This window comes from Crocodylus porosus, unplaced genomic scaffold, assembly GCF_001723895.1.
Source record: "Crocodylus porosus isolate Cpor-Errol unplaced genomic scaffold, CroPor_comp1, whole genome shotgun sequence".
Taxonomy (NCBI): Eukaryota; Metazoa; Chordata; order Crocodylia; family Crocodylidae; genus Crocodylus; species Crocodylus porosus.
In genome coordinates, this window is record NW_017728931.1 from 108,299,242 (window position 1) to 108,312,700 (window position 13,459).

Genomic DNA, 13,459 nt, shown 5'->3' on the forward strand with positions numbered 1-13,459 from the left:
TACTCAAGGAGGAGGGCAGGGGTGTGCAGGATGCGGGCAGGGCAGCACTGGGAGTGGGGGCTCTGCCCTGCTGCTACTTGATCAGCTGGGGCAGTGGGGGGCAGAGTGTGGGCACGGATTGCTTCAAGTCGAAGGGGGCAAGTGACAGCATGGCATAGTCCCCACTCCCAGCCTTGCCACGCCCACATCCCATGCTCTCCTGCACTGGCTGGAAAGCAGCAACAGGGCAGAGCCCCTGCTGCCAGTGCAGATGTGGGCGCGGCAGCACTGGGAGTAGGGGCTATGCCCTGCTGCCGCGTGGAGCGAGCCATGCCTGCATTGCGCTTCCCCCTCCCCCTGTTCTGGCTGGGCAAGCAGCAGCAGGGCGTAGCCCTTGCAGCTTCCCCTGCTGGAGCAGAGGCAGGCACAGCTGGAGGAGCCATGGGAGAACCTGCAGCTGCCCCATTGCCTGCCCAGCCTCCCGGCACTTAAAAAAACCAAAAAAACCCCACACTCATTGACTCTAGCAATGGCGATCGAGGCCTTTGTGCACTCATGATAGTGTGTGTGTGTGTGTGTCCCCAGTGGGGGGCACTGGGGATTGTTCCCCCAACCTGGCACATTCATGGCAGCTGCCCCATGGCACAGGTGCAGTACAGATTGGCAGGCTGTCAGCCGAAGCCTGGCACTGCTCAGCCCCAGTGGCCCCAGCTCCCAGGCAGCATGCAGCGCCCTGCTGAGCCATGCTGCACCCACACCATGGGGTGGCTGCCAGGCAGGAGCCAGGCAATTCTTGCTGCCCCCCCCCCCACTGCCCCGTGCTGAGTGGGGGCTTCTGCCATCAGTGCCCAGAGGCCCCCATCAGTACCGTGGCAGCCGGTGAGTGCAGGGCTTTCCCCTCCCCCCCTGCTTTATGGTGCCAGGACAAGGCTGGGGCCAGCTGGGTTGGGGATGGGGCCAGGCAGGGCAGCCATACGGGCTTCTCCCATGAGTCCCCCCCTGCCCAGGGAGATGCAGGTACAGCCAGAGGAGCCTCAGGAGAACCTACAGCCGCCCAGCTGTGCCTGCCTCTCCCCGACCAATCTGAATTGCTGAATATCTCTGAATCGGTGCCAAATCTTCCAAAGCTGATTTGGCCAAATCGATTCAAGACAGCGATCCGAATCTCAGCATGGAATCACTGTCCTCTGAATTGGCTGAATCCAAATCCAGTTCCTTATTCACACTGGCCTGCGCATGGAAGAGACCCCAGGAGTCATGCAGCTATCGCCTATGCCTAATTGGAGTGCACTAGGCTTACACTGTTCCCAGCTGGTGTCTGATGCCTAAGGAATTGTATGCCAACAGATACACATTTTAAAGCAGCTTTTGAGCAGAGAATCAAAGAACTTTTAGTAGTGGTTGGCTGACCTTCCCCCCGTGTCACCTCCCATACCTCTCCTTTTCTGTCTCCTGGGCTTCCCTGAGAATGGGTTAAAAAAAAAAAAAACCAGGACAGTGCCTCATAAAGACTAGGCTCAAGTAACACCAGAGACTACAGTTTCTTGTTCTCCTCGGAGACTGCACAGCCTGCCAGGGAGGTAGCAAGCAGTATTGCCACAACAGTTTCCCCTTTAGTCAGCACAGTGCACTCGCTGGCCAGTTGCTTGGAGCACTCTCAGGTTATATCTGGGAGATAACTGATGGGTCAGTTTTCCTTCAGCAGAGGTAGAGCTGATTCGGATATGTTGAAACACTGCAGGGTATGGGTTAAACAAAAATATTTCTTCCTCCCCTAGAGCTCAGTTCAACACTCAAAGGTCATATTTAATTCAGTAAAAAAAAAAAAATATAGTACAGTTCTAGTGCAGTTTTATGAAACTGGGCACTTCCATTTGTGAAGGGACTTGGATTAGATGCAGGAGCTTGCATAAGACTAAAAGTTCTACTGGTTGGAAGATGAAAGCTCTGTGAGCTGGTCAACAATGCACAATATATGATAACGAAACACTTTTGGAGAGCCAAATTAGATGATGACCATAAATGATGAGCCAGTCTAGACCCCTGTGTAATAAGCAGCTATTATTATTACAAGGACACTTATGGATTAGAGGGATCAAAGACCATCATCCATTTTGGAAGACAGGGTTCCAGGCTGCAGCTGTGGTGGTTAATGCTTCAAGTTGGAAGCAGCTTCTCAGTTTTCTCCCCATCTGCCCTTTTCCACTACCAGTTGAATCCCAAGCAGGTTGTATAGACTCAGGGCAGTCGATTTTATGGAAACTACTACCTGAGGAAACCCAAGCCTCTCCAAGTGGAAATAAACCGCATTTTAAATCAAACACTTGGCAGAGAGAATGTGATGCTCTAGTATTGTTTTGGGCTACTTTGATGCTCTTGAATTATGTTTCAAGGTGTGAATTATTTAGGAAAGTCTCTGCTGCAGTTTGTATTTTAACCAAAAAATTACTGCTGTTTTAGGGCTCCTCCCCTCCTCCTCACTGCTTAGATCCTGGATTACAGTTGTAATCATCTCTATGAAAGGGAATTGGGAACGGTCTAAATCAGGAGTGGCCAACCCAGCTGCTGTGTGGTCCATGAGGCTCAGGTACTTAGTAAAGGGGGATGTAGAAATGGAGGAGGAGGGTTTGCCTTGGGCTGAGTGGAGAAAGATGCTGCTACCAAGGTGTCACTGCCAAAAGCCGGGTTCACTCTTCCTTGGCCCTGCAGCTGCTGCCAAATTCAGGGCTTTGGATCCTTACAAAACTGGAGCAGTTATGGGAGATTTAACCTGGCTCATGGAGGTGACACCTCTCACACCAGCATCTTCCTTCTGCTCTACACAGCTGAAGGCTCAAGCCCGCCCTGCCTCCCTTCCAGTTTTTAGGGCACAAACTCTATCTGGTACACTTGGGGGGAGGGGGAGGGGGGGATCAGAGCAGCATTTGAGGAGGAGGCAACGTTTATCTTGTGACAAGTCTCCCAAAAAGGTTGGCCACCACTTGACTAAAATGAGCCAGTGACAGAGCAGCATCAGTATGTTGTTGTTTTTTAAATTTATTTCTAGTCCCTGTCCCTAAAAGTGAGCAAGGCCATGCTTGTTTCAGTGTCCACTGGCTGACAGAATAGGAGTCTTTGATCCAGAACTTACTTCCACACCCTTTGCATGTGTGTATTATGGTTTAAATTACTTCCCAGTGCAGCTTTTTCAGGGTCTCATGCCAAGATTTTTTTCAAGGGACTAGTGTTTTGGGGGGGAAGCAGGGGTACCTATATATTTTTGGCAAGTCAACCTGAGACTCATTAAAGGGGCCTGATTTTTCAGAGGTTGAGGTCAGCACTTCTTTCAAAGCATCACAAGTTGGACACCCAAAAATCATTAATCATACTTTAAAATCTTGGCTTCAAGCGTTTCCTTTAAGTGTAAGAGATTACCACATGGAATGTTAATGTTTTGTCTTCCTGGCTGGCAGCACCTTATTTCACTCCAATTAAATATGGTTTTGTAAAGTGGGATGACGCGAGCCTTTCTGTATTGATCATAGGTTTACATTTGGCCCAGGCTAGATGTGACACAGATGTTCATGTATATTGATGTTTGAAAACCCACAGTGTGTTATTAGTCTCCATCCTTTCTGTGTGCCTACATTTAGAAAAGAAATACTTGAATAGATGGCAGCTTCTGCTGCCTGTTTCACAGGCCAAGGATCGATTTACCTTAGGAAATTTAACTATAGTATCCTGCCAGGGTTATTCTCTGTAGAGTAAAGTGGTGAGGCTTTATTGGTGCATGGTTTTTTTTGTTGGAGGGGTTGGGGCGGGGAGTTGAGAGGGTTTTGTATGACTTTTGCCGTTTTGCTACTTGTTCTATGGATAGATTACACTTTTTCAAGTGCTGTCAGCATCTTCCAGATTTTCAGTATTTACTTAATAAATGTTCATGATGTCCATTTGTTAAAGTCTCCTAACCTGGGAATGGACAAAAGGATAAAAAAAAAGGCAAATATGAGCTCTCATTGGCTCTACAAAGCTAATAGCATCCCTCCCTTATTCTGTCCTTCCCATTTGGATTCCCTTTCATTGTCATGCAAGGCTTGTTGAAGTATCAAAGCTCTTATGTTGGGTATTTCAAGACAATACACTGATTTATTGAACATTTAATAGAGAATTTGTGTCTTGAAGACGACTGAACTTTTGACAAAATTGCTTTCTAGAATCCAGGGCTAACCCTGAGCTGTACAGTCTGAACTGTGTGTTTGTATCTATGTATGCACATGCACATTTAAATTTAGCTTTATTCCTGATTCTTTGATAAGCACCACAATTAAAAGCATGTTTTAATTCCTTCTCACTTTTATAAAGAATTAAACTGATTTCATATACAGCCATTGGTTCATAGTAGAGTTGAATGAAAATTGATTTCTGTACTTGTTTTGTGAAGCAAAAGGATTCTGCAAATTTAAGAAATTTACTTTATTTTTAGGTTTAGAAGCAAAGTATTGCGAAACTCTTTTTACCCTTCCCTGATAATAAACATAAAGTCCAGTGGGAGATTTTGTTTGGAAACTGTTTATGGTTTAATTGCCAACATGAACATGTTTGTTGGAATATCTGAAGTTCTGATAAAGTAAAGCAGCCTTGACTGGAATTTTGGTAATCTTGAGTGAAAACACGTTACTCTTGTTGATCTGTCTGCTCTGCTTGAGATAGTAGTGTTACACTGTGCTTCAGAAGGGGTTTTTTTTCTGTTTGCTCTTTCCCCTATTGTTTCCTATTCTCTCTTTTTGGAAAGTATGGGGAGGGAAAGGGGGGAGTTTTAAAAAAAAAAAAAAATTGGGTCCCATATTAATGTGCTTAATGGGACTTTCAATATGGTGGGGTTTTTTGAATGAAAGATTGCAGCTGAGCCTGTAGTAGAACTGCAAATTTGTGCTGATTTTAATTGCAGTGTAAAACCTCATTATTATCCTGTGAAAAGCACCAATGATGCCCTGACTTCCTTGATAAAATAAGAATTCGTTCATCGTAATGACCATTAACTCACTGACAGGGTGATAACGAGATTACAGGATTCAGTTTCTTCTTTATAAAGAATTGGTTAGTGTACGTGCTACCAAACCAGTCAATCTTCGTGTATGTTGTGGAACAGCCATGGAAAATGTTTTTAATGTTTTTATATTTTTAATACATTGCCTGACAATACACATCCCCTATAGGGCACCAGACATTTTCTTTGTTTCTGTGTTCCTTTTACACAACAATTGTATTTAGAAAACATAGATGCACCAAAATGATGCATGTCATGCTCTGATTAGAGGTCACTTACTTTTTTTGCTACTATCCCTATTGTTAAGGTTGTGGAGCAGGTCTAGGCATTTTTTAAAATTCAGAACAGCAAATGGAAAGAAAATGCCCCCTTTCCCCATGGCTTTGGTCAGCTGAGCATAGTACGAAAATTCTCTCTCATGTAATGGTAAAATAAATTAATTTTGGAAATGATATCCTAATGTATGTTCTGGTTTTATGAAAAAGCAACCACAAATAGACTAGTAATGTGCACCATAATCCTGTGTTCAAGTGAGGCATTTCTTGGTTCAAAGTTGGTAACGTTTTATGCAGTGTCAGAGCAAATCAATGGAAATAGGACCTGATAAAAATCCCAGAGGCATAACAAGGCTGCTGGGTGTCTGAGGCAGCAGTAACTTCTGGCTGCTGCTATGCAGTTGTGTAGCTATGGTGCAGCTGTTACTTTTCTACCCCACCCCATGTCAGTGTTCAGGGCTAGTGCCCCAGGCACTCTGCCCAAGTTATGCTCCTGGAAAATCCAGTGGAAACAGTCTGTTTTTGTGCAAAACTGGGACAACCTCTATCAATTGTTTTTTTTTTATAATGCAGGATATTGACAAAACACTTAAACTCCCTGTAATAAACTGTATCTTAAAGAACACTGATGTGATATAACGTAATACATCCACTTAATTGTAAGACTATTTAATTAATGCCTGTACCTTGAATAGTGAAAGTTAAAGAAATTGTTGCCATTCCGTGGCTATGCATAATATCCAGAAAATTAAATGCCGTTTGTGCCACATAGTAGTGGCAAAAATACAATACTAACCTTTTTAAGTGACCATTTTAATTTGCGCTCAGTTTTTTACCACCATGTGTTATCTGTCTGCTTGTACCCAATCTGACTGCTTTTATTTTGTTTTTCTTGACTTTGTTGTCCCTAAATTTTGTATTATTTTGTGTCTGTATCTTTTGCTATTTTATACTTGAGTTGCATAGAAACCTTTTCCCCACCCTAATAACATAAGAACTGCCATTTACTTACTGAATCAAACCATAGGTTTCCCAGTTTCCTGTGTCGGGCAGTGGCAGAGAGTGGATGCTGAAAGGGAGAATGAACAGGGTATGACCAAAGTCTTTTTTTCCCACTGTTCCTCTCCCAGTTGCAGCCTCCAGCATTTAGAGTCTAGGAAGTTCTGATTCGGAGGCTATGCCTTTAACTCCCATGCTCAATAGCTACTGATGTCCCCTTTCTCTAAGAACTGGTTCAATTCCTCTTTGAATCTGGAGAAACTGTCAGCTTCCACAACATCTGGTGGTAATGAGTGCCACTCTTTAATTACACGCCATGGATTCCTTCTGTTAGTTTTAAACTTATTACCTTCTGGGTTCATTTTGTGACCCCTATTTCTTGTATGAGAGAGAGTAAATAATAAATCCCTATTCACTTCACTTCACCATTTAGTATTTTGTAAACCCTTATTATGTCCACCATCATAAATCTATTTTCTAAACTGAATAGGCCTAGCGTCTTTAATATCTCCTAATATGAAAGCCCTGCCATAATCATCCTATTGCTCTTCTGTACCTACTGCAATTCTTCTATTCTTTTTGAGGTATGGAGACTAAAACTGCACATAGTATTCAAGATATGGGTGCACCATGGATTTAAAAGATGGATGATCCTTCTTGTTTTACTTACAGCTCCCTTCTCTTAATTCCTAACATTTTGTTTGCCTTTTTGACAGCTGCTGAGCACACTGAGCTTGTGTTTTAGCAAACTGCCCACAATGACTCCCAGACTTATTTTCTGCGTTATACCAGCTAATATAAAGCCCATCATAGTGTAGGTATAATTTGGGTTATTTTTGGTCGTGTATATCACTTTACACTTATCTACATTGAATTTAATTTGCCATTTAGTTGTCCATTTGCTTAACAGTGCTAGAATCTTCTGTAGTTGTTCCCGGTTCACCTTGGCTGTTATCACTTGGAATAACAGTTATCTGCAAATTTGGCCACCTTGCTATTATTCATCCCCCTGTCCAGATTATTTATGAGTATGTTAAATGGCTCCAGTCCCCTTTGGAGCCCCATCTTTTACCTCTTTCCACCCCCAAAAACAACTGCACTCATCATGTTCATTTGATGTGGAAAGGCTTCCCTGAACTCTGCAATGGTATAAGAAAAAGAAAGTAAGGAGAGAGAGTTAGAAACTGAAGGATGCAGGAGGTGTTCTCTCAGGTCAAGTAGCCACAAGTTCACTTCTGGATAAGATAAAAAGAAAAAAGCACAGAAGTAGCATCAGCTTGGTTCTGTAAGCTTCCCTTTGCTCCTGCCCTGGAGAGTTCTTCAAAAGCCTTCCTTCGTCACGTGATCTGATATGCTTCCTTGCCGGCCATCAAGTTCTGCTTCTGTGGAGGACCCAAAAATAAGTACAAAAATTGAGGAGCTGGAAAATTAAAAGGTCAGGTATTATTTTCTGCTCCTTAAATTTTAAAAACGAATTCAGCTGACTAGTACCATGAAACTGAGATCCATCCACACTTAGCAGTTAGAGGTGTAATTGCATTGCAGGTAGACATACCTGAGCAAGCTCTAACCTGGAACCTCAGGCAAGCTGCAGCCTGTTCTGTTGTGGCCTTTAGCTGCCAGTGATATCACCTCTTGCTTTAATCTAGCTATTTTGGGTACCATGACTGCAAATGTTATAACTGCACCTGCTGCACTGTAGACAGTCTCAGAAGCTGAGGGTCTGATAAAATTTAAAAATGCAACTGGTGGTATAAAGGCAATAGGTGAAATTTGCAAGAAACTTTTCATGCCTACGTCTTTCTTTTGCTGTATGTACAAATAGATGCCTCTTTTTGTAAACAGCAGCCCTCTTACCTGAATCATTTGCTAATATCCTAATCTGGGGTTTTTTTAGGACCTCACTTTTTTCCATTGTGACTGATGTGCATAATGAAACAATGAATTATGACATCCGTAATGAATCAGGCAGGGGTAGATTTCTTGAAAAATATTTCTCTCTTCACATAGACAGAACTACATGTAAAATGGTGTGGTACCCTGAACAGTTATTGCATTTTTGCTCCATTTCATATATGCTACATAAACACCAGCATGCAAGCTTGCCAACTTCTCTCTCAAAAAATTCCCATTGAGTAACGTTGTTTGTCTAACCATGCTAACAATGTATAAAAAAACAGCCTCTGGGAGTTGCATTGAAAACCAGCTGGGAACCTAGATGTCTGTCCTAAAACCCGATTGAGAGAAAAATCAATAAAAGGTATCAAAATGCACATAACTGATATGTCTTTACAACATTACTAAATATCATGATCTGTATGTATAGCTTTGTTTGAGAAAATGGATAAATAAGGTACCAGTCTGTCAAATTACCTAGAAACATCTAGTTAATTTCTGTACACTGAATATTTACTTTTAATATAGACTGTATCTTGATAGGTTCTGAAAAAAATGATAAAACAATCCCTTTATTGAGAGAGGTCTAACCAAAGAAGTTTAGCTCCTTTTTCCCTTTCATTTAAACGCTTAAAGCGATCCAGCCGTAAAAGCAGAGTTTTAGTTTTCTTGCTTAATTTCAGTCTCCAAAAAATAACTGGAAGTGGAGAGACATTTGCATCTGATATCAAGTATACAGCAAACTTGTTATTTGCCAAGAAGGAAATGTTTTCCTGAAGATGGGAAAGAGGTTTGAATGGTTAATGTCCAAAAATGTATTTAATCTAGCTGAAAAAAGAAATATGATTAATTTTCCTTTACAAAAAAGGTAGTCAAACTGTACCAAGATTTTGTATAAATGAAATTATAAATTGTATTTGTGTGCATTTTCTAATTTATTCACACAAAATTTGGTAGTTTTAAAGCTCATACTGATTAGAACATCAACAAAGTCCACTCTGCAGTCAGGTATCTGATATTTGTATGGTTATTAATGTCTACACTTACCATATTTACAATCTAGAAATGAGGATTACTCTCCCCTCATTATAGAAAAAAGCATTATCAACTAGTCAGTACTTGGGCTCTAAGCATTGTTAATTTATTTTTCTCCCCAGCTGAGTATCCTAAAGCTTTTTATTTACTTCTGAAATTAAACAGCCATCATTTTGCTAAAAATTATGCTAGGAAATCTTCAAGACTCCAGCTCACTTTTGCTCTGTAAACTAGTCCAAGTGTTACGCTGAAAACTGTTAAGACTAAAAGCTCTTCTATGTTATTCTGGTACTAGAACCTTACATTTATTAAGCAGCCTTTTTCAATTTCTGCAAAGCATTTTCTCACATGTGTAAGGTGAGACTTTAAACAATCGGCTTGATTGCTTTAGGTGCAAAGGTAAATAATAGTTAAGAAGAGTTCAAAAGTAAGTTGAAGGATTGGGGGTGGGGGGAGAAGCAGTGTTATTGGCAGGCTCCACCTACTGTTTTGGGGTTATAAGGATTCCATCCTGACCGTTCTTTTGTAGTTTAGGATAGTGGATCTCAGCCATTTTGCCTGACAAGCTGAAGGACAGTGCCCACTCCTTTTTGCAGACCAGATCTGGCCAGTGGTCTCAGTCTACACCTGGGGCAGGGATGGTGGCACCATCTGGGTGTGCAAAGGGAAGTGGGGGATGAGGAGATGTGGCCTGACTCCAGCCTGGCTGCAGGGGAAGAGGGTGTGACCCAGCCACCTGGGGGGAAGAGACATAGCTCAGTCCTGATCCAGCTGTTGGAGGGAGAGAACAGGCCAGGCTAGGCCCTGCAGAGGGATGGGGGCAAAGTCCAGCTCTGATCTGCCATATGAGGCTTGGGTTTGGGGACTTGGTAGGGGGAGGGTGGCAGTATTAACTCCCCCATCACCACTCTCCTTCTGCGAAACTTCCCAACTTATGGGAAGCCCTGTGAGCCAGACGTGATGACTGCATGGGCTGCATTTGGACCGTGGGCTGGAGGTTGAGCATCCCCAGTTTAGGATATTGGCATGTCACGTATCTCCGTATCTGGGTACACAGATTTTTCATGCTTTGATAATTGGTCCCTGTACAAATCTGTTTGTATATGGCTCGACCAGCGCCATGCACCCCTCAATGGGTACACTACCTCCTTGGAGCACTCATCTGCCATGACTTGATGGTAATAATAGGAGAATTCTCTCCCCAGGAAGGAAAAACTGGCTCTGCCATCAGGGCTGTGTCCAGTATTACAAAATAATTGGCTGCAACAGAGCCTCACAGGCCTTACGGGGGACTCCTCCAACCTCAGAACCCCCACCACAATCCAGGCTTAAGTACTGGCTCCTGCTGTTAAGGTGTCACAGCTAGGAGCAGCTCTCGGTACCTTCCTGAATGACTCCCAGGAAGGCTCTGCAGTCCATTAGAAAAAAAAATGCAAAAATATGGGCTGGGGTATTCCTCACCCCTGGTCTCCGTTGCTCTCTGGTGCAGGGTTTCCCCTCTCATTACTGCTTATGCCCTCTTGGGCTCTCCACCCTGCACTCCCAGCCTATTAACGCTGGTTTCTGGTCCCCAGCTGTAGCTTGCCTGTCCTGTATTGAGGGGAGGCACCTGGGCTGAGTTAACATCAAGTGACTCCTCCCCTGAGGTTATAAACAGCCTGGGCTATTCCAGCCTCCTCTTAGTGTTTCCAAATAGGGCTTTCCCTTTCCAAGGGTTGTTTCCCAGTGGGAACCTTAAGGTGGCTGAACCATCTCTGTGTTCTCCTGGGGCTCTCTGCAACACAGGCTTTTCCTGCTGAGATACTTCTCCCCTCCACCTTAGAGAGCCTGGCAGGTAAGGGTTTAATTCGCTTCATGCTCCCGGGCCTGTTTAGGGGCTTCTTCTGTTTGCTGCCTCCGAGCAGACTCTGCAGTTGTCCTGTTTCCGCCATTCCTGTGTCCTGCCCTTTTACTGTCGGGGCCAACTTGACTTCCTGATACTAAGGGGAAGGGAGCAAGCGTAGATTTTCCTCCTCCCACTCTCCCTACATTTCTACAGTCCCTCTAATAGGATGCCATCCCTAGGGCCATTTGAGAATGCCTGGAGGCACCCCAGAGTCCCTTTTCCATGTTTCAGTTGGCTTCTGGGAACAGATTCCCCTTCACTTGTCTGCCATGTCTTGGTGTTTCTTTGGGTTCTCAAAAGGGACTCTGCCCCAGGGCTTCCCAGATCTGGTCTTTGCTTTTCAGCCTCTGGAGGTGAAGAGCTCCTGCCTTAAGGGTTAATTGCACGATTCTAACCTTCCCTTACCATGCCCCGTGCCTTGCAGGTGTTATCTGCCTCTCTTGTTCGCTCTGTTCGGGTCTCAGCCAACACAGCTTCCACTCCTTTTTATGTATCCAAGCTGTCCAGCTTAGACCCACTGTGTTGGGCCCAATTCAGCGGCAGTAGCTTTAATAGATCTGAACTGCGCCTTCTGAGTCTGGCTGCCTGCTGCTCTTACTTGTAGGGCTGCTGCAGCTTTGCTTGGAGCCTTCAGGAGTCCACCCTCTGGCCCAGCCTGGGCCCCTCTGACTAGCTCAGACCAGGGCTTACATAGTTCTGGCCTGAGCCCTCTTGCAGTCACTGGACAGACCCAGTCAGCTGACTGGCCTGCAGGGCTTGGCATTTAATTCCTGCTCTGCTGGTAGGCTGCATTCTGCAGACTCTAGTCTTAAAGGGGCCACTTTGCTTCCTTGTAACAGGGCTAGGGTTCCCTGTTACAGTCCCCTTTAAAACTTAGCAGCCACTGTAGAATTGCCAATGTGTGTGTCGATATGTAGGCCACCTAGTTATGCAATTCATTTATCTGCTGTTTTTTCTACAGCTGATAGATTGTGAATTTTGTTATACCAAAATATTATAGTCTTTGAATCCTCATTCCTTTGCTCTACGCTTCCTTTCAGTGAGTGTCCATTAAAAATATATAGTCGGGTACAGCCAGATTTCCATACAAATGCTTCAAAAACTGATTGTCCTACTTTTCTTGTAGTGGAAATACATTGGGATGGTCTAGAGGATATGCAAAGAGAAGGTATAAGAAGTAGCTACAGACCAAGTAATGAGCACTTACAAGAACAAGTTACACAAACACAAAGACATACGCAATTAACAAAACCCTGGCAGCCTCATATCCAACTGTGGTGCAGTCACTGAAACATTAAAACCATCCTCAAACTGTTTGTCACTGAAATAGCAAGTTCTGATCAGGACGCAGCAGATTTTTCCCAACAAAATCTGGAACATTTAACTGCCTCCCTGTAAAGGTAGTTGCAACCATGGGTGTTACTAGCCTATATGCTAGCATCCTGCACTAAAAAGGTATTACTGCTTGCATGAAATACTTGCAGGGCCATAGACAATAATAGCTTACAGCTATAACATTGTACAACTTATTCATTTCTTCCTCACCCAGAACAATTCACTTTAAACAAGTGGCATTTCCTTCAAATCGGGGGCAGAGCTGTAGACACAAAGGTACGCCAGTTTCTTCATGAGTGACCTTGAAGAAGAGTTTTAGAAAACTGCACCACCAAACTTTCATTATACTTGTGATGGGTAGAAGGCATTCTCATCATCTGGACTGAATACCTGGATTTACTTGCTGATTTCCACAGCTTCAGCAACTACCACACTTCTGCCTGGAAGTATTCTCCCTGGAATACTTTTATATTAAAATCGACTTTCTAGAACCCATGATCCACATCTAGAATGGTACCTTACCAAAAAAAACAAACAAACCACAGAGCACCACAGTTATCTCCAAAAAACTAATAGTGTCAAACAGATACCACTGTCTCCTCTAAGGGGAATACTTAAATACCCCCATCAGGAACCTAAAAATGTCTTTACACAGCAAGGACATTTAAGTGGAGAACTAGACTGCAAAAAAACAAAACAAAACCCCTCCCACACATGCAACAAAAAACCCCATTGATACAACACCATGCTGGAGCTTGGAATATTAAAAATGACAACTTATAGTTGAACTCATTCTCAGAAGCATTCTTATGCACCCCCTGCCCCTGCTTCTGACCGACTTCCCAACCTTGCAGAACTCCTCATCAGAAGCGAACTTCCTGCTGGTTCACAAACACCAAACAGAACAAGGCCCTCTTCTTCCTCCCACCCATTAGTGTCAGGCATAGCTCAGCTCCAGCCAGGCTTGATTCCCTCCCAGGCATAGAGCATATGGAAACTCTGTCCTCTACCTGGCCAGTAAGCAACACC